This window comes from Pteropus medius, unplaced genomic scaffold (genome assembly GCF_902729225.1).
Source record: "Pteropus medius unplaced genomic scaffold, Ma_sr-lr_union100, whole genome shotgun sequence".
Classification (NCBI taxonomy): domain Eukaryota; kingdom Metazoa; phylum Chordata; class Mammalia; order Chiroptera; family Pteropodidae; genus Pteropus; species Pteropus medius.
Genome location: NW_024348530.1, coordinates 1,559,134 through 1,583,181, shown reverse-complemented (window position 1 = coordinate 1,583,181; position 24,048 = coordinate 1,559,134).

The window sequence follows — 24,048 nt, the reverse complement described above, 5'->3', positions numbered from 1 at the left end:
CTGCTGCTGGAACTCCTGGCCGCCGCCGCCACCGCCACCGCCACCGCCACCGCCACCGCCCTCACGGGTTTCGTCGTCCAAAGGGTTGGCCCCTCCCCCAACAACGTTGACCGCTGCTGCTGCTGCTCCAAGCTCAGGTTCGGAACGTGTACCCGCGCGTCGCCCCCTTAAAACCACCGAGGTAACGGTAGGCGGCACATCTGAGGAAGGAGGAAAGCAAAAGGGAGAGACCCGGGCGTTGGCGCCCACGGTGGTAGGTTAGAAGGGGCAAGGGGCCACAATGGAAGAGTAGCGGCGACTGCCGCGCACCGTCTGGTCCACTCGTCCTTCCCAGGGAAAATCTCCTGGAGTTTGCCAAACCCCTGTTCCAGTCTAGGCACTCACCACGCGGTTCTTCCCCGTCGACTCCCAGGTTGCGGTAGCCTCGGTCATTTTGGCTGCGCCAGGAATAATATGCCATGTCCTGAGTGCTGTCGATGAAATCTCGTACTTCTGCAGAGTAGGCTGGGGTTCGTAGCGATCTCCGGGCGCGTACTCGAGCTGGGTCCTGCGGTACCGTGAGGTGATCTCCTGGCTACCGGACCGCTTCTGGCGCCGCGTCTTGGCCGGCGCACCTTATATAGGGGTACGTTGTCTTCCGCAAATTCAAAGAATACGCGCTCTCGTCCGTTAGACGCTCTCTATTAGAGCGCACATTACTTCTCGTGGTGTCCGTAGGTCCTGATGGGGGCGCGCTGGCAGCCAGGTGGTTAAGTAAAATAGAGCGGAGAGTGTGTATGAGATTGGTATTGGTAGTGGGCATGCTTGTGTGAGTAATGCTGACTCTAGTTTGCAGCTTAATTGACTATTCCCGACTTGGACCAAGTGTCTGGGGGAAGGAGGTTGCCTGAGAATGAAAGCCATCTTGGGGGTGGGGAGGGGTCAAGACTTTACATTAGCTCCTGAAGCTGGTGGAGACATGTTTGATGAATATTACTCCGCCCAAATCACGATGTTCCGCGTTCTGTGAATCGTCCGGTGTCCCTTGCTTTCCCACAGGAAAAGACAAAGAGATAGTGCTGGGGAAAGCATGGAGCCCTCAGCAACTCAAGCATGCTAAAGTGAACTTGTTAGTGGGCTCTGAGTGAGATTCTATGCTCCTAGAAGTTGATGAGTAAAGAATAGGACAGCTTGGTTGTTCCATTCTCGGCCATCCGTATACCAGGCTAGTGGTTAAGACGAAATTATTAGCTTGGAGGCTGATCACACAGGGTTTTTGAAATCAGTTCCCGTGCATTTCAGAGAGGGAGTTTGTGAGTGGGTTTGCAGAAAAGTCCGGGCGCTTCTTGCAGAAACCCCACGTGCTTCTTTAAAAAGATTCAAGGACTTCAGATTTTTAACAATGAACCCATGTCAAAATATAAAAAAGCACCAAATGCTTAGGGTATCCAAGAATGCATATGCTGCACTGGGCCCCTTTAGTTTCTGGTGCATGCACCATTTGCGGTGCTAGATTGCCGCACTTCTTAACAGCATCGCACTCTGCAGGCACCTAAAGCGCGCCTTAATCCCTGGTCAGTACAATAGTAAACACCCAGAGCGCCCCTTATTCCTGGGCCAGTACTGTAAATCTGGGAAGAGTTCCCGCTTTTCCAACTACCTCTTTTTCCCTTTCCCCTCCTCTTTTATAGAATTATCTTCTTGAGCTGTTTTTTTCCCCCTACTAATGTATCAAATAAAAGAGAGCCAGGCGATAATTGAAGTTTCTATGGTTTTTCTTCCAAGAAGTGTTTACGGGTGCTCCAGGACATGCCCTTCATATTATAAGAATAACTTTTAGTAATGTGCCCTCTGCTTGGCGCTGTACTTAATTTATCTTACTTTTTACCCTTTAAACTATCATTATTATTTATCATTATTTTTTTTTTTTTAACACAAAAGCCAATCCCTCAGAGAAGCTCGGCAATTTTCCCATGGTCATACAAGGGAGTTTACAAAGTCTGTGCACTTTTTACCAAGTTACTGATTGATGCCTTATTTCAGAAGAGTTTTGGTGAGGTTCCAGGCAGGAGCCAGGAGAGGGAAAATAGTTTGAGGAAGGCCATTGAATAGTGTATTTAAAAATCCTGAGTGCCAGGGGTCTCCATTTCTTCTTGCGCTGCTTCATGCCTCTTCCTCCTTGCACTAGGACTTCAGGTGAGTCTCCCGAAGCCAGGGGTCTGGGATCCAGGAGTGTTAAGTTTCCCAGCCTGTCTTTTCATTTTCGCTCAACAATCAGGGAGCAGTAACAGAAGCAGGCTGCTACATGCACTGGCTGCTGGGCTGGTTCTTTGAAGACACAAGAAGGAGAGGTCATGAGACCAACTCTTATGTCAGGGTCATCTAAGGATTTTGTGGGCTCTAGGAAATTTTTCCTTTGTGGGCTCCTTCCTCTATAAATTTTTTTAAAATTATATTTACAACTGTGTTGGTATCAAAATGAGTATAATCTGGGCTGGATTATATTAATTATTTTCTTTTGATTTCAAAAGAAATGGGCTCCTAAATATAGTGGTTAATGCAACTACTGTGCCTCATGGAGAAGTCCTATTATAGAGTAAATGTTCCCAGAGGGTGGTGGATAGGAAATCAGCTAATAGATGGTTGGATGATCATTTCCAAAAAGTTATGAAGGGATGCCAACCCTATAGTCTTTCTCTGACTTTAATCAAAACCTTTCCTCTTCAGGCTGGCTCTTGCTGAGTTTGCAGGCCTCCCTCACTTTTTGCTAGATACCTGGTGAACAATTTTGGCCTGGGCTGAATTATTACAGAAAATATTCATACAGGTTTTAAGCATGGTGTGCAATAGCCAGCTAGTACATTGGTAACACCTCAGGTGTGTTCTGTTGCATCTTAGATTTTCATGGTTTATTTACTGTACTGTTTTCTAAACCTCAGTCAGTCATGTACCCCTTACAAGTTTTACTAAATCTGGATACCAGCCATGGTAATGTTTACTTAACATGTTTTCCTAAATTGATTTGTTGACGTGTAGGTAGCATAGAACTCAGCCATAGTTTATGTCTCGGCAGATGTGTATGACAGAAAACCTTAAATACCTAATTGAACTTCATCCTAGGCTAAAATACTTATGAATTCAAGAGTTTGATACATGATGCATTATATAAATAGTTGACAGCAGGGACCCTGAAGCCAGACTACTGGTTTTGCTTGTCACTTGCCAGCTAGCTAACCTATTCTCCTTGTGCCTTAGTTTTTCCCATCTGTAAAGACAGTAATAACTAATAGTACTTACTTCGTGGAGTTGTTGTGAGGATTAATTGAAATGATCAAAATAGCTAACACTTAGCTAATTCTTACTATGTGCCAGGCATTGTTCCTAGTACTTTCTATATATTAACACATTTAATCCTGATAACAACCCTATGGAGGTAGATACCGCTATTATCCTCATTTTATGGATGATGTTAATGAGTCACAGGGAGGTTAAGTAACTTGCCTAAAGGCAACCAGCTGGTAAGTGTTAGACCTAGAATTTGAACCTATTTGGAATGATGCTTTGTAGAGAGAACATGTTCAATAATGGTAGCTATTATGATCTTTAAAAATACATATATACTGTTTCGTCATTTCTAGTATATTCACAATGTTGTGCAACAGTCACTATTATCTAATTCCAGAATATTTTCGTCATCCTATAAAGAAAGTCTGTACCCATTAGCAGTATTTCCCAGTCCCCACTTCCTGCAGACCTTGGCAAACACTAATATACTTTTTATATCTATAGAGTGAGGTATTCTGCGTATTTCATACAAATGGAATTATGCAATATGTGGCCATTTCTGTCTGACTTCTTTCACTTAGCATTGTGTTTTTTACATTTTATTATTTTATTAATATCATTTTATGTTAGTTTCAGGTGTAGAGCATAGTGGTTAGACATTTACATAATTTATGAAGTGATCCCCCCAATTGGTCTAGTACACACCTGGCACTATACACCATTATTACAACAATATTGACTATATTCCCTATATAGTCCCTTTACTTCACATCCCTGTAACTATTTTGTAACTACCAATTTGTGCTTTTTAATTCCTTCACCTTTCTCACCCAGCCCTCCAAACTTCCTCCCATCTAGCAATCTCCAGTTTGTTCTCTGTATCTATGAGTCTGTTTTCTTTTTGTTTGTTCATTTATTTTGTTCTTTAGATTCCACAAATAAGTAAAATCATATGGTATTCCTCTTTCTCTTTCTGACTTATTTCACTTAGCATAATACCTTCTAGGTCCATCCATGTTGCTGCAATTAGCGAGATTTCATTTTTTTTTATGGCTGAGTAATTTTTCATTGCATATATGTACCATACTTCTTTATGCAATCATCTATTAATGGACACTTAGGTTGCTTCCATATCTTGGTTATTTTAAATAACACTGCAGTGAACATAGGGGTACAATATCTTTTGGAATTGGTGTTTTGGATAAATATCCAGAAGTGTAATTGCTGGGTCATATAGTAGTTCTATTTTTAATTTTTTGAAAGACCTCTAGACTATTTTCCATAGTGGCTGTACCAATTTGCAATCCCACCAACAGTGTACGAGGGCTCCCTTTTTTCCACTTCCTTAACATTTGTTGGTTTTTGATTTATTGATGATAGCCATTCTGACAGGTGTGAGGTGATACCTCATTGTGGTTTTAATTTGTGTTTTTCTGATGATTAGTGACATTGAGCATTTTGTCATATGTCTATTGGCTATCTATAGTTTCTCCTTGGAAAAATATCTGTTCAGGTCCTCTGCTCATTTTTAATTGGATTGTTTATATCTTTTTTGTGTTTTGAGTTTTATTAATTCTATATAAATTTTGGATAGTAATCCCGTACCATATGCATCATAGACAACTATCTTCTACCATTCAGTAGTTGACTTTTCGTTTTGTTGATGGTTTCCTTCGCTGTGCAAAAACTGTTTAGTTTGATGTAGTTCATTTGTTTATTTTTTCTTTTGTTTCCCTTGCCCAAGAAGATATATCAGAAAAAAATTGCTAAGAGTAATGTCAGAAATTTTATTGTCTATATTTTCTTCTAAGAGTTTTATGGTCTCAGGTCTGATATTTGTCTTTAATCTATTTTGAGTTTATTCTTGTATACGGTGTAAGAAGATGGCCTAATTTCTTTTCTCTTTTTTTTGGGGGGGGGCATGTATCTGTCCAGATTTCCCAACACCATTTATTGAAAGCACTGTCTTTATGCCATTGTACATTCTTGCCTCCTTTGTCATAGATTAAATGATCATATAGGTATGGATTTATTTATGGGCTCTCTATTCTATTCCATTGATTTATGTGTCTGTTTTTGTGCTAGTACCATGCTGTTTTGAATAGCATAGCCTTGTAGTATAGTTGGATATCAGGTAGTATGGTATCTCCAATTTTGTTTTCTTTTCTTAAGATTGCCATGGCTTTTTGGGGTCTTGTATGATTCTATATAAATTTTTGGATTATTTCTTCTAGTTCTCTGAAAGATGTCATTGGTATTTTGATAGAGATTGCATTGACTCTATACATTGCTTTGGATAGTATGGACATTTTAATGATGTTCATTCTTCCTACCCATGAGCATGGTATATGCTTCCATTAATTTGTATCTTCTTGAATTTCTTTCTTCAATGACTTGTAATTTTCTGAGTACTGGTCTTTTACCTACTTGGTTAAATTTATTTCTAGATATTTTATTGTTTTTAATGCGATCGTAAGTGGGATTGTTTTATTAATTTCTCTTTTTGATCGTTCATTATTGGTGTATAAAATGCAACCAATTTCTGAATATTAATTTTGTGTCCTGCTATTTTAATGAATTCATTTATCAGTTTAAAAAAAATTTTTTTTTGCAGACTCTTTAGGATTCTATATATAGTATCATGTCATCTGCAGATAATGAGAGTTTTAATTCTTCCTTTCCAATTTGGTGGCCTTTTATTTCTTTTTCTTGTCTTATTGCTGTGGCTAGGATTTCCAATACTATGTTGAATAATAGTGGTGAAAGTGGACATCTTTGTTCCATTCCTGATCTTAAGAAAACTGCTTTTAGCTTTCTCTGTTAGTATGATGTTAGCTGTGGATTTGTCATATATGGCCTTTATGTTGAAGTATGTTCCCTCTATTCCCACTTTGCTACGAATTTTTATCACAAGTGGATGCTGGATTTTGTTAAATACTTATTCGGCAAATATTGATATGGTCATATGATTTTCATCTTTCATTTCATTAATATGCTGTATCATATTAAATGATTTGCGAATATCAAACCAAACTTTTATTCTAAGAATAAATCCCACTCGATCATGGTGTATGATCTTTTTAATGTATTGCTGAATTAGATTTGCTAATATTTTGTTGAGAATTTTTGCGTCCATGTTCATCAGGGATATCAGCCTTTAATTTTCTTTTTTTGTAATGCCTTTGTCTGATTTGGGAATCAGGGTAATGGTAGACTCATAAAATGAACTTGGGAGCCTTCCCTCTTCTTGAATTTTTTGGAATAGTTTGAGAAGAATAGATGTAATTCTTTAAATGTTTGGTAAAATTCAACTATGATGCCATCTGGTACAGGACTTTTGTTTGTTGGGAGTTTTTTTTATTACTGATTTGATTTCATTGGTGGTTATTAGGTAAGTTCAGATTTTCCATTTATTCTTGATTCAGTCTTGGGAGATTGTGTGTTTCCAGGAATATATCATTTCTTCCATATTGTCCAATTTGTTGGAATACAATTGTTCATAATATGTTCTTATAATTCTTTGTGTTTTTGTGGAGTCAGTTGTCACTTTTCCTCTTTTGTTTCTGATTTTATTTATTTGGGTCTTGTCTCTTTTTTTCTTGATGAGTCTGATTTCTGATTAAAGGTTTATCAATTTTGTTTAGCTTTCAAGGAACCAGCTTTTGGTTTCATTGATTTTTTTGTATTTTTTTAAAATTTTTTATTTTTAGACTCCATTTTGTTTATTTCCACTCTGATATTTATTGTTTCCTTCCTTCTACTCACTTTAGGCTTTGTTTACTGTTCTTTTCCTAGTTCTTTTAAGTGCAAGATTAGATGATTTATTTGAGCTTTTTCTTGTTTCTTGAGGTAGGTAGGCCTGTATTGCTATGAATTTCCCTTTAAGGACTGCTTTTACTGTTTCCTATAGATTTTGGGTCTTTGCAGTTTCATTTTCATTTGTTTCTAGGTATCTTTTGATTTCTTCCTTGATCTCATTGTTAAGCCATTTATTGTTTAGTAGCATGTTATTTAGCTTCAATGTGTTTGTGCGTGTTTTTTTTTTTTTTTTTTCCTTAAAATAGATTTCTAGTTGCATACCATTGTGGTCAGAGAAGACGATTAATGTGATTTCAATCTTATTAATTTATTGAGACTTGTTTTGTGGCCTATCATGTGGTCTATCTTGGAAAATGTTGTATGTGCACTTGAGAAGAATATATGTTCAATTAGATCCACCTGGTCTAGTGTGCATTTAAGGTTGCTGTTTCCTCACTGATTTTCTGTCTGGCAGATCTGTCTATTTGTGTCAATGGGGTGTAAAAGTCCCCTACTATGACCGCATTACTATTTATCTCTCCTTTTACATCAGTCAAAATTAGTTTTATACATTTAGGTGCTCTTATATTAGGTGCATAAATGTTTACTAGGGCTATGGCTTCTAGTTGGATTGATCCCTTTATCTTTATGTAATGTCCTTTGTCTCTTATTATAGCCTTTGTTTTAAAGTCTATTTTGTCTGATATAAGTATTTCTACCCTAGCTTTTAAAAATTTCCATTTGCATGAAATATCTTTTTCTATTCCTTTAATTTCAGTCTGTGTGTATTTTTCGATCTGAAGTTGGTCTCTTATAGACAGTATATAAATGGGTCCTGTTTTCTTATCCATTTAGCTACCCTATGTTTTTTGATTGGAGCATTTAATCCAATTACATTTAAAGTTATATTTAAATATGTTTACATTTACATTGATAGGTACATAGTTATTGCCATTTTATTATTCATATTTGTTTTCTTCTTCTTCTTCTTCTTCTTCTTCTTCTTCTTTCTTTCTTCTTCTTCTTCTTCTTCTTCTTCTTCTTCTTCTTCTTCTTCTTCTTCTTCTTCTTCTTAAAGAAGTCCCTTTAACATTTCTTGTATTCCTGACTTAATATTGATGAATTTCTTTAGCTTTTTTCCTGTCTAGGAAGCCCTTTATCTCAGTTTGGATTCTAATTGATAGCCTTGCTGGGTAGAGTAGTCTTGGTTGTAGGTCCTTGCTTTTCATCACTTTGAACATTTTGTGCCAATTCTTTCTGGCCTGTCAATTTCCTGTTGAGAAATCAGCTGACAGTCTGATGGGAGTTCCCTTATGTAACTACTTTTCTTGTGTTGCTTTTAAGATTATCTCTTTGTCTTAAACCTTTGTCATGTTAATTATTACATTTCTTGGTGTGGGCCTCTTTGGGATCATTTTGCTTGGAACTCTCTGCAATTCCTGGAATTGTATGTCTAGTTCCTTCACCAGGTTAGAGAATTTTTCAGTCATTATTTCTTGAAATAGGTTTTCAATTCTTTGCTCTCTCTTTTGTCCTGTGGTACCTCTGTGATGCAAATGTTGGTATGCTTGATGTTATCTCAGAGGCCCCTTAAACTTTCCTCATTTGTTTTGATTCATTTTTTTTTTCCTTTTTGTTGTTCCGATTGGGTGTTTTCTGCTACCTTGTCTTCCAAATAGCTGATTTGTTGCCTGCTTTATTTAATCGACTGTTGATTCCTTCTAGTGTCATCTTCATCTCTGACTGGTTCTTTTTTATGGATTTTTTTTTGTCATTTTTTATGCTTACTATCTCTTTATTGAAGTTCTCACTGAGATAATCTATTCTTTTTCTAAATTCATTGAGTATCCTTATAACCTGTGTTTTGAACTCTGTATCTGATAGGTTGCTTTGTCTTCATTTTGTTTAGTTCTTTTTCTGGAGTTTTCTCCTATTCTTTCATTTGTAACATGTTTCTTTGTTTTCTCATTATGGCTGCCTCTCTTCATTCATTTCTATATAATAGGTAGATTTGCTACATCTCCCAGTCTTGGCCAGGTGGCCTTATGTAGTAGGTGCCCCGTGTAGCCCACTGGCATAGTCTTCTTGATCCCCTGTGCTGGGTGCTCCAGGAGTGTCCCTTGTGTGGGTTGTGTGTGCTCTCCTGTTGTAGTTAATCCATGATTGCTGTTAGCACGTCAGTGGATGGGGTTGACTCTCAGGCTGACTTGTTGTGGGGACTGGCTATACCCACAGAGTATGAGCTGCTGTGTGGGGACCAAACCCATAGTGTGGGATTCGCCCCAGCTGATTTGTCGGCCTGTTGAGATCACTTTTTAGGTGTGCCGCTTTTGGGGCTAATCAGGTGGTGCTCTGTGTGGTCCGATGCCAGCCTCTGGGAGTGTTGGTTCTGGGGCCCCTTTGGAGGATTTCCCATGCAAGTCAAGGTCAACTGCTGCCTGTTACTGCCCACGGCTACCTGGTAGGAGCTACAAAGCGATTCACGCTTGGTTGTTGCCAGTGCTGGACCTGGAGGCAAGTGAAAGAGGCCACTCTACAACCTGAGGCAGGCTGCCACCAGTACTGGGACTGAGGCAGCTTAGCATAAGATCCAGGTCATCCTAAGGCCTGAGGCTGCCTGCTGGCTGCCTGTATGGCTCAGCAGTTGATAGAGTCTTTGGGCAATGAGAGTTGGGTAGCGCGGGGTCCAGGGAGTCACTGGGGAAAATGTGTGGACTTCACCCGGCCAGGGCAGATGCAGATTTGGTGCCAGTACTGAGTCTGTAGCTACTTACAAAAAGTCTCAGATCATAACTGGCCTCGGTCCTGCAGAACCCCGATATTTGTTCAAGAGATACAGCAGCTCAGGCCAGGGTTGGTTGCCCACCACTGAAATGTCTCTTCAAGTGTGTGTGCCAAAGCTTATTGGTTGCTGCCAAAGGAGACCCCTACTGAGAGCGTGAGGTGGGGCTGGTAGCCTGGCAACAAAATTATTACAAATGATTTGCGAATTGTGTGGGGTGCAGTCTCAGGGAGTCAGTGTGTGTGTGTGTGTGTGTGGCGGGGGCAAGATGGCACCTACCTGCAGGCTGCACCCGAGGAGGGCTCAACAAAGGGCTAATGGCAGCTGTTCCTTCAGCCCTCAACCTGAAGCCACATAAGTCATTCTTTCCCTGTATGTTTCTGTAACCTCCTGAGCTGCTCTCCCTCATCGGAGCTCAAGGTGAGTGCCTGCGAATGAGTGAGTCCGTGCACAGGCCTTTTAAGGTGATGTCTGGTCTTCCAGCTTCCTTCCATCTCACCGGGATGTCAGAATACCGTCTGATTTTCACAGCCTTCTTGACCAGAACTCTAGCACTGTGTTTTTGAGGTTCATCCATGTTGTAGCATGTGTCAATCAGTACCTCATTCCTTTTTTGGATGAATAACTTATCATTGTACAGATATACCATGTTTCATTTATCCATTTTTCAGCTAACGGGCATTTGATAAGTTTTCACCTTTTTGTGATTGTGAATAGTATTGCTTTGATTGCAATGAACCTATGTTACAAATTTTGTTTGAATATCTGTTTTCAATTCTTTTGGGTACATACTTAGGAGTGGAGTTAAAAGATCATATAGTAATTCTATATTTAACTTTTTGAGGAACCTCCAAACTGTTTTCCACAGCATCTATGCCATTTTACATTCCTAGCAGCAATGTATGAGGGTTCCAATTTATACACATTTTTGCCAGCACTTTTTTTTTTTTTAATTATAGCCATCTTAGTAAGTGTGAAGTAGTATCGTTGTGGTTTTGGTTTGTATTTTTCTAATGATTAATGATGTTGAGCATTTTTAATTTGTTGGTCATTGTATATTTTCTTTTGAGAAATGTCTATTCAGGTCTTTTGACTATTAATTGGTTTTATTAACTGGTGTTTGTCTTTTGTTGTAGAGTTGTAAATGTTCTTAATATATTATGGTTACTAGCTTTTTTATGATTTGCAAATATTTTCTTCCATTCTGTAAGTTTTCTTAACAGAGCCCCTTGATGTTTGCAATCACAAGCTTGCCTTCACGCGGCTTTGGATTTCAAATGAATGCTATCAGCATAGTCCAGTTCATTCTTGTTAGCAAACCCAGACATTTAGCAATGGCAAATCTAATCCTTTCTGGAGGGGTTTACCCCCAGATAAAGATTTAACAAGATTCTCACAGATAAAATCCTGTCAAATATGCACACAAATATATTTAAAAGCCACCATTAGCATAAACAATAAACCAATAATGTAGATATCCAAAGACTTATTATTAGATACAAACTATTTAAAAACATGTTTAGCATGTTTAAATAAATGAGAGGGTATAAAAACACAAGGAAGAAATAACTAAATATAAAAAATAAGTGAATAGAATTTCTAGAAATGGAACTAATAGCTTAATACTATTTTTCTTTTTTATATCATGACAAAATACACATACTGTAAAATATATCATTATAACCATTTTAAAGTGTACAATTTAGTGGCATTTAGTACATTCACAATAATGTGCAATTATCACCACTATTTCGTTCCAGAATGTTTTCATCACTTCAAAAGGTAACTTTTAGCCATTAAATACTCATTCTCCATTCATACCTTCCCAGCCCTTGGCAACCATGAATCTATTTTCTGTCTCTATATATTTGCCTATCGTGGACATATCATGTAAATTGAATTATAGAACATGTGCCTTTTTGTCTGACTTCTTTCACTTACTTCATTCCTCTTACTTGGAGGCATTAGGTACTAGCCTCCAAGAACTAGTGCCAGGATAATCTGGAGCTGATGTCCCACATAGAGACTTGGTGCCCTAGTTGTGGCTTTGGAACTTCCACACCAAGATAGCACACTTTCCTGCTTTCCCCTCATTGAAGGCCAGCTGACTGATGCAGGCTTTGACTCCCATTAGGAGTCCTGTTAGGAGATCAATGATCTCTTTGTGAAAGAGCTAATGATCTTTGAATAAAAACCTCTGGTTCGTAAACTGAGGCAATCTCTAAAAGTTTTTTAAAGATCTTTGGAATCAAGAGAGCTGTAATGTTATGGAAGTCTCATGCTCATGGACTATGTTTCTACTGTAAGTAAGGGTCACTTGTCCCAGATGTGGCCAGTGGTGAAGGTGGTGTAGAGGGGCTTTCTGTTTGGTATGACATGCAGGAGCCCATTCATAGCACGGTGTGGTTTCTAATTCTTAAACTTCTCCCCACAAGGGGACTCTGTGGCTAAGGATTTAACACTTTTTTAGTCCTTGACCAAAGGCCCTGCAGACCACACCTGATAATCCACTGCAGAAACACTGATATGAAGAGTTGGGTGGCTTTTAATGAAACGCCAGTGTGGAAATGCTTGTTTTTATTAACTATCATTAATAAATTATTCATTCATGTCAGAAGCTGAAACTTTGGCTTTAAAAAAAATAGGCATTACTTCTTAGAGATATAATGGGCATATAGGGACTTCTCATACCTACCTTTGGGAGAACCACAGTTCTCTGTAATTCCTTCAGACTCTAGAGACTGTGTATATGCTGAAAAAGTGAGAGGAAAACTGACTGACACTATTTGCATATCTAATTCTAGCCTTTAGAGAGAACAGGAGGGAAGGAAAGACAGCCTGGAGATATCTGTAATTGGTGATTTTATGTGGCAATAAAAGTGATTGTGCTTTTGCATTTCTTATCCTGTCTTGAAGCACCATGGACTCTTCAGATTTGTTCCACAGAACTGAATCATTTGCGCATGAAATCCTATCCAGATACTGGGCCTCTGCTGTGACCCGAAATCAAAGATAAAATTCTATGATTTTTTTTCAATTCTGCCTAATTTCTTTGGCCAGAAAGCTTGTAGAACGACTGCTGTTAATCACTACAAGTGTGGATGCAAGAATTGGACACTACTCCTAAAGATTTCTTCACTCTGCCTAGAGCACCCTGGGCTCAAGCCTGGAAAGGTCTGCTCTGTACTGCATTCTCTGTAGGGATCCTTCAGAGAGAAACCTTTCATGACCTTTGTAATCCTTGCTATGATCTGGGAAAGTGATTTGTTTTCAGTCTACCTTATGGTAAAAAACTGCAATGTGCTTATTACCATTGGCTTCCAGCTATTTCAAGTTCTAGCTCAATTCCAACCTTTTATAAGAAGTTTTCCCATGCCACCCAGTTCGTACTTCTTTCGTCTTCTGAGCTGTTACAGCACTTGCAGTCTGAAGTATTCATTTAATTCTCATTGTACACTGCCTGAGTGTGTTACCTTTAAATGTATGCAGACACAATGCATGAATATGTTGGTATGTATGCATATGGATGTGTGTTTCGATTTCTCAGTTAGATTGTAAACTCCCTACACTTCATTCATTTCTTAATGTTCCCCAAGGCAGTGCTAAGTGCATAGTGGGCATTCAGTAAGGATTTGTTGATTGGTTGGCAAATATGGAGAATATGAGTAGGGGTGGCTAGCCTTGCCCAAGGCCAAGACTCTGTAGATTTTTACTAGCTAAGCTTGTCCAGTGTTACCTCCATTCTCTCATTTTCCTCCCAATGTTATCATCCTTTTCTTCCCTACTGTATGTGTGTAAGTGTGCATGTGTGAGTGTGTGTGTATTCCAATTCTGTGTCAAATACTGTGTACAAACATCATAGAGATGGGCAAGACATGGAGACAAAGAAAATATATAAGAAATTTTAATATAAAGTGGAACAAGGCAAGTGCCACAAGAGAAAAGCAAAGCAATCGTGTGGAAGTTCAAAGGAGGGATAAGTCATAGTCAGGACAAATCCGGAAATATATGGAAGAGGTGAAATTTAAGATGAATCCTTAAATATTGTTATGAGTTCTTTTTTACTTAAAAAAATACCTCTTCCTTCTAATTATAAAAGTCATAAATGGTTATTGTGATAAATTTGGTAAGCATAAAGAAGCCAAAAATAATATTAAATAAAATAAGCTCACCTATAACATTTTTTATCCTCCAGAGGTGATAAGGACAACTTTTTTTCTATACTTTTTACAAGTACTACATTCCATTTAACTACCTGATGTTCTATCTGACTTGTCTAACATTATGTCACAAGTATTTCCTGCACTTAAAAAAAAATTAAACTTTGTATAAATTATTACATAATAGTCTGTTATTCATTTATCCATTATCTCTTCAGCCATTCTACCAATATTTATTGCCAAACATATATACTATTGCATTTCAGCGTCAAGCAAAGTGCCCAACATTTATTGGATGCTCAATGAATATTTATTAAATCACTATGCTAGATTTGTAACAGTTTTCTTAATCATTTTTTCCAATGTTAATCATTTAAGATTTTCCCCTCTATTTTATAACCAGTGAATTTTTGTGCCTGAATTATTTGTGAGGAGAATTTCAATGAGTAGAGTTCAGAGATGGGGGTCAAAATGAAGATGACACAAAAAGAGCATATTTGTGGGCTGGCAAATAGTTCAGTTTGGCTGGAGATGAACTAGGGGAGACATGGGAGCTAGGGCTGAAAAGTGATAATAATTCTTCAGATTTTTATAGTAGTTCCTACTTTAAAGAGTGCTTTCATGAACATTAGTTAACATAACCATTACAGCATTATTATTTCCACTTTATAAATGTAAAAACCGAAAATTAGAGAGTTTGAGTTGCCCGAGTTTGCACAGCTAGTAAGTACTGGAGATAGAATAGGATTTTGAAATATATATTTAGGAGTTTGGGTTTTATCTTGAGAGCAATGGGGAGTCATTAGAGAGTTTTATTATTATTATTGTTACTATTATTAGCAATAGTAGTAGTAATAGTAGTTGTCATCATAGTAGTAGTAGTAATTAGTATTACTTTTTATTATGAAATAATTTGATTTACAAGAGGTTGCAAAAGTAGTAGTACAGAGAGTTCTTGTGTACCTTTCATCCAGCTTCTTCTAATGATAATAACTTATTTAACCATAGTACTTGTCAAAACCAGAAAATTGATATTGGTGCAATACTATTAACTCAGGGTTTCTTAACCTTGGCACTGTTGTCATTTTGAACTGAACAATTCTTTGCTATGGAGGGCTGTGCTATGCATTGTAGGATGTTTAACAGCATCCCTGACCTCTACGCACTAGATGTCAGTAGTACTCTCTATCCTCTCAGTTTTCACAAACAAAAATATCTCCAGACATTCCCAAATGTCCCTTTGGTGGGGAGCAACACGGCTTATGGTTGAGAACCACTGCATTAACACAAGTACAGAACTTAATCGGTTCAGTGTGTGTGTGTGTGCTTGTGTGTGTGTGTGTAATGTGTGTGTGTGTGTAATACTATGACATTTTATTGTTTGTATAGACCCATGTAACCATCATGACAATTAAGATTCAGAACTGTTCTGTCACCTCAGAGAAACTCCCTGCTATTACCTCTTCATAGTGCCCTAAATCCTGGCACACACTGATCTATTATCCATCTCTATAATTTTGGCATTTTGAGAATGTTTTGTAAATAGAATCATACATATATAACATTTAAGACAGGCTATTTTTCTTCACTCAGCATAACTCTCGAGATCTGTTTCAGGTTGTTGCTTGTATCAAAAGTTTGTTCCTTTTTATTTTTTAGTAGTGTTGCTTAGCCATTTACCTGTTACGGACATTTGGATTGTTTCTAGCTTTTGATTATTATGAATAAAGCTGCTGTAAACATTCATATACAGGTTTTTATGTGAACAACAGTTTCATTTCTTAGCTATAAATCACCAATTACGTGATTTCTGGGTCTTAATGGTAGTCATATGTTTAGTTTTTTAATAAACTGCCAAACAGTTTTCTGGGGTGGCTGTACAATTTTACAGTCCTACCAATATAATTTAATGGAGTTTCCTCACAACCTCACCAACATTTGATGTTGTCACTTTTTTCCTTAACCATTCTGATAGGTATACAACAATATTTCATTGTGGATATCTCATTAAGACAATTGGCATTTTTCTAGTGGCTGGTGATGTTGAACGTCTTTTCATGTGCCTATTTGCTGTCCATATGTCCTCTTTGGTGCATGTCTATGAATGTCTTTTGCCCATATGCTAAATGAATTTTTTTTTGTTTTTCCTGTTGAGTTTTGAGAGTTTATTATATATATTTTAGATTTTTAAATTGTTTTAAATTTAAGTATACAATGGAATATTACGCAGCAATACAAAGGAATGAAATTTTGGCATTTATGACATCAGGGATGGATCTAGAGGGTATTATGCTAAATGAAATAAGTCAGACAGAGAAGGACAAAACATCGTGTGGTTTCTCTTATATGTGGAATCTAAAAATATATATATTCTAGATTCTTTGTCAGTTATGTCATTTGCAGATATTTTCTCCTTGTCTGTAGCTTGCCTTTTCATCTTCTTAGCTGGGTCTTTGGAAGAGCAAAAGTTTAAAGAAAAATTTGTTTTGCTTTTTGCAGTTATACGGAGTTGTAATTGATATAAAGCCCCGTATAAGTTTAAGATGCACAGCATAATGACATACATATATTGTGAAATGATTGCCACAATATGTTTAGTTAACATCCATCTCCTCATATAGTTACAAAAAAATGTTTCCCTTGCAATGAGAACTTTTAAGATCTATTCTCTTAGCAATTTTCCAATATGCCATATAGAAATGTTAACATTGTGTTGTACATTACGTCCCCAGTGCTTATTTACCTTACCACCGGAAGTTTGTACTTTTGGACCACCTTCATCTAATTAAAAGTTTTTAATTTTGATGAGGCTCTGTTGATCAATTTTTCCCCTTATGGATCATGTCATATCTAAGGACTCTTTGCTTAGTCCTAGATCCCGAAGACTTTCTCCAAAATTTTTTTCTAAAAGCTTTGTAGTTTTATGATGTACATTGAAGTCCGTGATCAATTTCGTGTTAATTTATATATAAGGCGTGAGGTTTAAATCGAAGTTCATCATTTTACCTATGAAGGTCCAATTGCTGCAACACCATTTGAATTCTTTTGCACCCTTGTAAAAAATCAAGTGGGCATATTTGTGTGGGTCTATTTCTGGATTCTCTATTCGGTTTCTCTTATCTATATGTCCCTCTGCTAATACCACACAGTCTTCATTACTGTAGTTATGTCTTAATATCAAGTGGATCAGTTTCTCCCTCTTTATTTTTCACTTGCAAAATTGTTTGACTTATTTTAAGTCCTTTGCCTTACCATATAAATTTTATTTTTTAAAGTTTTTTTCTTTTCTTTTTTCTTTTTCTTTTTTATTATAGTGACATCGGTTAATGAAATCCAGTAAATTTCAGATGTGCAATTCATCATTAAGGCATATATATATATTTCTTTCTGTCACCACATATTTGACCCCTTTTACTCCAACCACCTCCCCCAAACCTATATATATATATATATTTTTTTGTCATTTTGTTTTAGGTGAGCTGGCTTCTTTCAGTATTTCCTGTAATACAGGCCTCATAATGTAGCACTCTCTCAATTTTTGTATGTCTGGAAAGGTCTTAATTTCTCTTTCATATCTAAAGGAGAGCTTAGCTGGATACTTTAGTCATGGCTGGTAGTTCCTTTTATTTAATAATTTGAATATTTGATTCCACTCTTTTTTGGCTTGTAATTTTTATGCTGAGAAGTCCGACAATAATCTAATGGGCTTTCCTTTACAGGTTACTGTCTTCTTTTTCATGGCTGTCCTAAGAATTTTGTCTTTGTCATTGATTTTTGATAATTTTAATACAATGTGTCTTGGTGAAGGTCTTTTGGGGTGAGATAATTGGGTGTTCTGTTGACTTCTTGATTTCCAAGCTCCAGCTCATTCCTTAGATTTTGGAAATTCTCATCAACTATTTGTCTGAAAATACTTTTTAATCCCTGATCCTTTTCTTCCCCTTCGAAAATTCCCAGTATTCTTATGTTTCCTCTCCTGATGGCATCAGCTAGTTCTTGTATTTCTCTTTCATTAGTTTTCATTCTTCTCTTTTTCCTTCTGATTTGTTTCTAGATTTCTGTCTTCAATAACCCTGAGCCTTTCCTCCATTTGGTTGACTCTATTTCCCAAGCTTGCTATTTCATTTTTTAACTCTTGCAGTGTGTTCTTCATTTCCAGAAGTTCTATTCTCTTCTTTTAGAGGGTTTCGATCTCCTTGCTAAAGAACTCATTGTGCTCATCTACCTATTTTTTCAATTCCTGAAATTGTTGATATGAATCATTTTGGATCTCATTGAGTTTTATCAGAAGTACTCTTTTGAATTCTCTGTCATTTAAATTGCATATTTCTATGTCTGTGGGTTTATTTTCTGGAAATTTTTCTCTTTCTTTCTGAGATGCCTTGTCACTTTGGTTGTTCATGGTGTTTAATCGACTATTTCTCCACCTGGATATTAATGGAAGTATATTTTGCTTTTTTTCCCCAGAAAGTTTTATTATATAAAGGCCTCTCTTTAGCCCGTTGCAAAGGTGTTTTTATCTTTGCTCCAGTAGGTGGTGTCTAAGACTCTTGGTTCCTTACTTTATATAAAGCCTTCATAATGTATTTTTTTTTTCTTTATAGATGTTTAATCATGCTTGGTACCTTCAGTCTCAGTCCCTGTCAGTATTAGCGACAGTTTCGGTAGCATTTGTTCAGATTCCCCTGGGGTTCTGTGATGTTGGTTTTTAGGGAGGGACTCTCTAGGTTGGGGAATGGGAGTTGTGGTTCAACCTAGGTTTTGCAAGTGCGGCTGGTAAAAATCAACTGTTGTTTCTCTGCCGTGCCCACTTCTCTGCCGTCCCCACTTCTCTGCTTTCTACCCTAATTCCTGGGCACTGCCACTGGCCATGCGGAGCTCACAGCTCTCGCAGGCAGGGCTGTTCAGGGAACTCACCACACTTTCTCCCCTACTCTCTTCTCCTACAGGAATAGAGTGAGTGCTGGCTGTGAGAGGCAACTTCTTTGTTTCACCCAGTCCACTGCCGGACATCCGGGGTCTGACCTTTGGTAGCACTTATGAGCAAATCTCATGCTCAGATGTGCTTGTGTGCAGTTTGGGTGTTTTTTGTTGAGTTTTAGATGTTCAGCTTATTTTTGTTTCAAGAGGAGAGAATTGGGGACTTCTATCACTCCACCATGTTTCTGACATCTAAAAATATATGAGGTCATTTTAACTATGTTGATTCTTTCAATCCAAGAACACGAAATATCTTTCTATTTCTTTGTATCTTCTTTAGTTTATTTTAATAGGGTCTTATAGTTTTCAGTATATAGGTCCTTCACATGTTTCGTTATATTTCTTAGGTATTTTATTTTTTTGTTGTTGTTGCAATTGGAAAAGGAATTATTTTCCACATCTTTTTCTGACAATTCATTTTTCGAGTACATGAACGATTTGGACTTTTGAACATTGATTTTGTATCAGGAAACTTTACTGTATTTGCTTATTGTTTCTAGTAGTGTTCTTGTGGAGTGTTTAGGGTTTTCTATATAGAGAATCATGTCATCCGCAAAGAGTGACAGTTTGACTTCTTTGTTTCCTGTTTGGATGCCTTTTATATCTTTCTCTTGCCTGAGTGCACTCACTAGGACCTCCAATGTTACATTGAATAACAGTGGCGATAGTGGGCAGCCTTGTCTTGTTCGTGATCTTAGAGGGAAGGTTTTAGTTTTTCACCATTCAGTGTAATGTTGGCTGAAGGTTTGTCATATATGGCCTTTATTATGTTAAGGTACTTTCCTTCTATATTGATTTTGTGAAGTGTTTTGGTCATAAATGGATGCTGTATCTTGTCGAAGGTTTTTGGGTGTCTATTATTATCATATGGTTCTTATTTTTAAATTTTTTATGTGGTGTTTCACATTAATGGATCTGAGTATTTTGAACCATTTCTGTTCTCTTGGGATGGAGCCTACTCAATCATGGCATATAATCTTTTTAATGTGTTGCTGCATTAGGTTTGATAGTATCTTATTTAGGATTTTTGTATCTGTGTTTATGAGAGATATTGGTCTGTAGTTTTCTTCTTCTGTGTTATCTTTACCAGGTTTTGGTAATAGGTTAATATTGGCCTCATGAAATTAGGCAGTATTGCCTCCTCTTCGATTTTTTGTCAGAATTTGAGGATAGTAGGTATTACAACTTCTTTGAATGTTTGGTAGAATTCACTGGTGAAGCCATCTGGTCCTGGACTTTTACTTTTTGGTAGGTTTTTGATGATTGTTTCAATTCCCATACTGCTGATCAGTCTATTTAGCTTTTTCAGTTCTTCTTGATTCAGTCTAGGAAGATTGTATTTTTCTAAGTACTGGTCCATTTCTTCTAAGTTATTAAATTTGGTGTTATATACTTTTTCATAGAATTCTTCCATGATACTTTGTATTTCTGCAATGTCAGTCGTAATTTCCCCTCTTTCATCCCTGATTTTGTTTATATGTGTCCTTTTTTTTTTTCCTGTAGTGAGTCTAGCCAGGGGTTTGTCAATTCTATTAAACTTCTCAAAGAACCAGCTCTTTATTGAATTTATTTTTTCTATTGTTTTTTGTTTGTTTGTTTGTTTTCATTTTCATTTAGTTCTGTTCTAATTTTGATTATTTCTTTCCTTCTGCTGATTTTAGGCTTCATTTGTGCTTCCTTTTCTCATCAATAATTTATGTAAATAAATGGAATAATAATAGGTTCTTTATAATTTGGGCTCACACATGTTTTTTTTTTTTTTTTACACAATAATTGGCACAAATAATGAACTTTCCTCTTATTATTGCTTTTCCTGTGTCCAAAATGTTTTGATATGTTGCACTATCATTATCATTCATTTCTATGTATCATCTGATCTCTCTTTCTATTTCTTCTCTGATCGAGTCATTCTTCAGTAGCATGTTGTTTAATCTCCATGTATTTGTGGTTCTTCCCTCTTTCTTTTTACAGTTGATCTCTAGTTTTAAAGCATTATGATCAGAGAATATGGTTGGTATAATTTCAATCCTCTTATATTTGTTGAGGCTATCTCTGTGTCCCACTATTTGGTCAGTCCTTGAGAATGTTCCATGTGCACTAGAGAAGAATGTATAAGCAGGTGTTTTGGGATGAAAGGCTCTCTAAATGTCAATTATGTCCAGTTGATCTAATGTATCATTTAAGGATGTTATTTCCTTATTGATTTTCTGTTTGGATGATCTGTCCATATCTGACAGTGGGGTATTTAGTTCCCCTACTGTGATAGTGTTTTGGTCTGTTTTTCCCTTTAGTTCTGTTATTAATTGCTTTTCGTATTTCAGGGCTCCCTGTTTGGGAGCATAGATATTAATAAGTGTTATGTCTTCTTGGTGCATGATTTCTTTTATCATTATGAAGTGTCCCTGAGTATCTTTCTTTTCTTTTTTTATTTTGAATTTTATTTTTATTTTGAAGTCTAATTTGAAGTCTATGTATTTTGAAGTCTATTAGTACTGCTACTCCTGCTTTTCTCTGAATGCCATTTGCTTGAAATATCATTTTCCACCCTTTCACTTTGAGTTTATAGTTGTCTTTGGAACTGAGATGTGTCTCTTGGATGCAGCCTACGGTTGGGTTTTGTTTTTTGATCCAATCTGCAACTCTGTGCCTTTTTATTAGTGAGTTCAGTCTTTTTACATTTAGGGTGATTTTTGAAATGTGAAGTTTTCCTATAGTCATTTTATCTTTTGCTTTCTGGTAGCTCGGTGTTTCCATTGCTTCCTTGTCCTTGTGTTTCATTTTATTTTTATTTTCATGAGTAGCTCAGGTGTTTCCATTGCTTCCCATGATCCCATAACTTGTCCTGACCTTATGTGAAGACCATCGAATGCAAAGACATCACAGATCCATTTTATCCAGTAGGCCCATCCTGATCCTTTTATTTTATTTTTATTTTTTTTTTAAATTTTGTTTGTGTTTTTTTTTTTGTGTTTTTTTTTTCTCTGATTCCTTCTTGTTTTTATTCCTTACTTCAGTTCCTTAGTTTTATATTTATTGGTTCACGTGAGCGCGGATGCCAAACGCGCACGGCATGCCGCACGCACACACGCTTGCCGTCGAGGCGCCACGCACACGCGCACGCCAGCGCCGTTTTTTTTTTTTTTTTTTTTTTTTTTTTTTTTTTTATTAGCAGGCGAATAACGGTAATCAACAATCAATAACAACAATTTGGATATTTCAATCCTCCCCTTTTCTGTTATTGTTGTCTCGGTTTGTCCCTATGTATGCTGAACATTCATTACTATCTTGCAGTAGCAAATCTCTTATTATTATTTACGCTTATAATGCCCTGTTTTTAATGTGTTGCATTCTTCTGCTTCTATCTGCCTGTTAGTCGCCTTGCTTAGTTATGTATATTTTTGTCATTTTGTTTTAGTTGAGCTGACCCCTTTTAGTATTTCCTGTAATGCAAGCCTTGTAGTGGAGAATTCCCTCAATTTTTGTATGCCTGGGTGTGTCTTTATTTCTTTTTCATATCTAAAGGAGAGCTTAACTGGATACATTATTCTTGTCTGGTAGTTTCTGTCATATAATATTTTGAATATTTGATTTCACTCCTTTCTAGCTTGTAAGGTTTGTGCTGAGAAGTAAGACGATAATCTAATGGGTTTTCCTTTATAGATTACCATCTTCTTTTTCCTGGCTGCCATGAGAATTCTGTCTTTTTTTTTGATTTTTGATAATTTTAATATAATGTATCTTGGAGAAATTTTTTTTTGATTTTTGATAATTTTAATATAATGTATCTTTTGGGTTGAGATAATTAGGTGTTCTGCTGACTTTTTGAATTCCAAGCCCCAGCTCATTCCTTAGATTTTGTAAATTCTTTTCAACTATTTGTCTGAAAATGCTTTTTAATTCCTGCTCCTTTTCCTCCCCTTTGAGGATGCCCATTATTCTTATGTTTTCTCTCCTGATGGTATCAGCTAGTTCTTGTATTTCTCTTTCATTATTTTTTATTCTTCAGTTTCTCTCTTCCTTCTGATTTACTTCTAGATTTCTGTCTTCGATACGACTGATCCTTTTCTCCATTTAGTCGCCTCTATTTCCTAAGCTTTGTTTTTCATTTTTCATCTTTTTCAGTGTGTTCCTCATTTCCAGAAGTTCTATTCTGTTCTTTCTGAAGGTTTCAATCTCCGTTAAATATCTCCTTTTGCTGATCTAGCTGTTTTTCAATTCCTGTTATGGCTCTTATTTGTAGATACCATGCTCAGACTTACTGGAGCGCAGTTTTTTTTTTTTTTGAGTTTTAGATGTTCAGCTTATTTTTGTTTCAAGGGGGGAAATATGGGGACATCTCTTGCTCTGCCATGTTTTTAATGTCCATATCTATATAAATTTTTAAATCATCTTGTCTATATTTATAAAGATATTTGCAGGAATCTTGATAGGAATTGCATTAAAACTGTCCATAAACTTAGGGGGGGGGATTGGCATCTTTACTATGTTGAATCTTCAATTTCATGAACACTGTCTCTCACTGGAGGGTTTGAAGTAGCATAGTAACATAATTTGATGTGTGTTTTCTGAAACTCCCACTAGCTAGAATATGGAGAAACAATTTTTGAAGGTGCAACCTGTAAAGGTAAGTAGATCAAATAGGAGACTATTCCAGTCAGTTAAGTAAGAGATGATGATGATGGAGGTGGAGAGAAAAATCTTATTTTGGGGTTAATATTTGAAGTGGAAGTAATAGAACTTACTGATAGACCGAATGTAGATATTAAGGAAGAGGGAGATAAAAGGGATAATTCCTGGGTGTCTGGTTTGAGCCAGAGATGGTACCACTTACTAAAAGGAATATGGGAAGGCCGAGTTTTGGGGACAGAAGATGAATTCAATTGTGGATATTGTGAGCTGGGGTGCTGGTGAACCTTCCAGATGTCTATTACATCTAATAGGCAGTTGAATATAGAGTCAGAAGCTGAGGGGAAAATTAGCACCTTAGATATTGATATCTGTATCAAACTTGCCCTTCCAATCACTTGAATTAAAACTGGCTAACCTTGGCACTCAGGGTTGGAA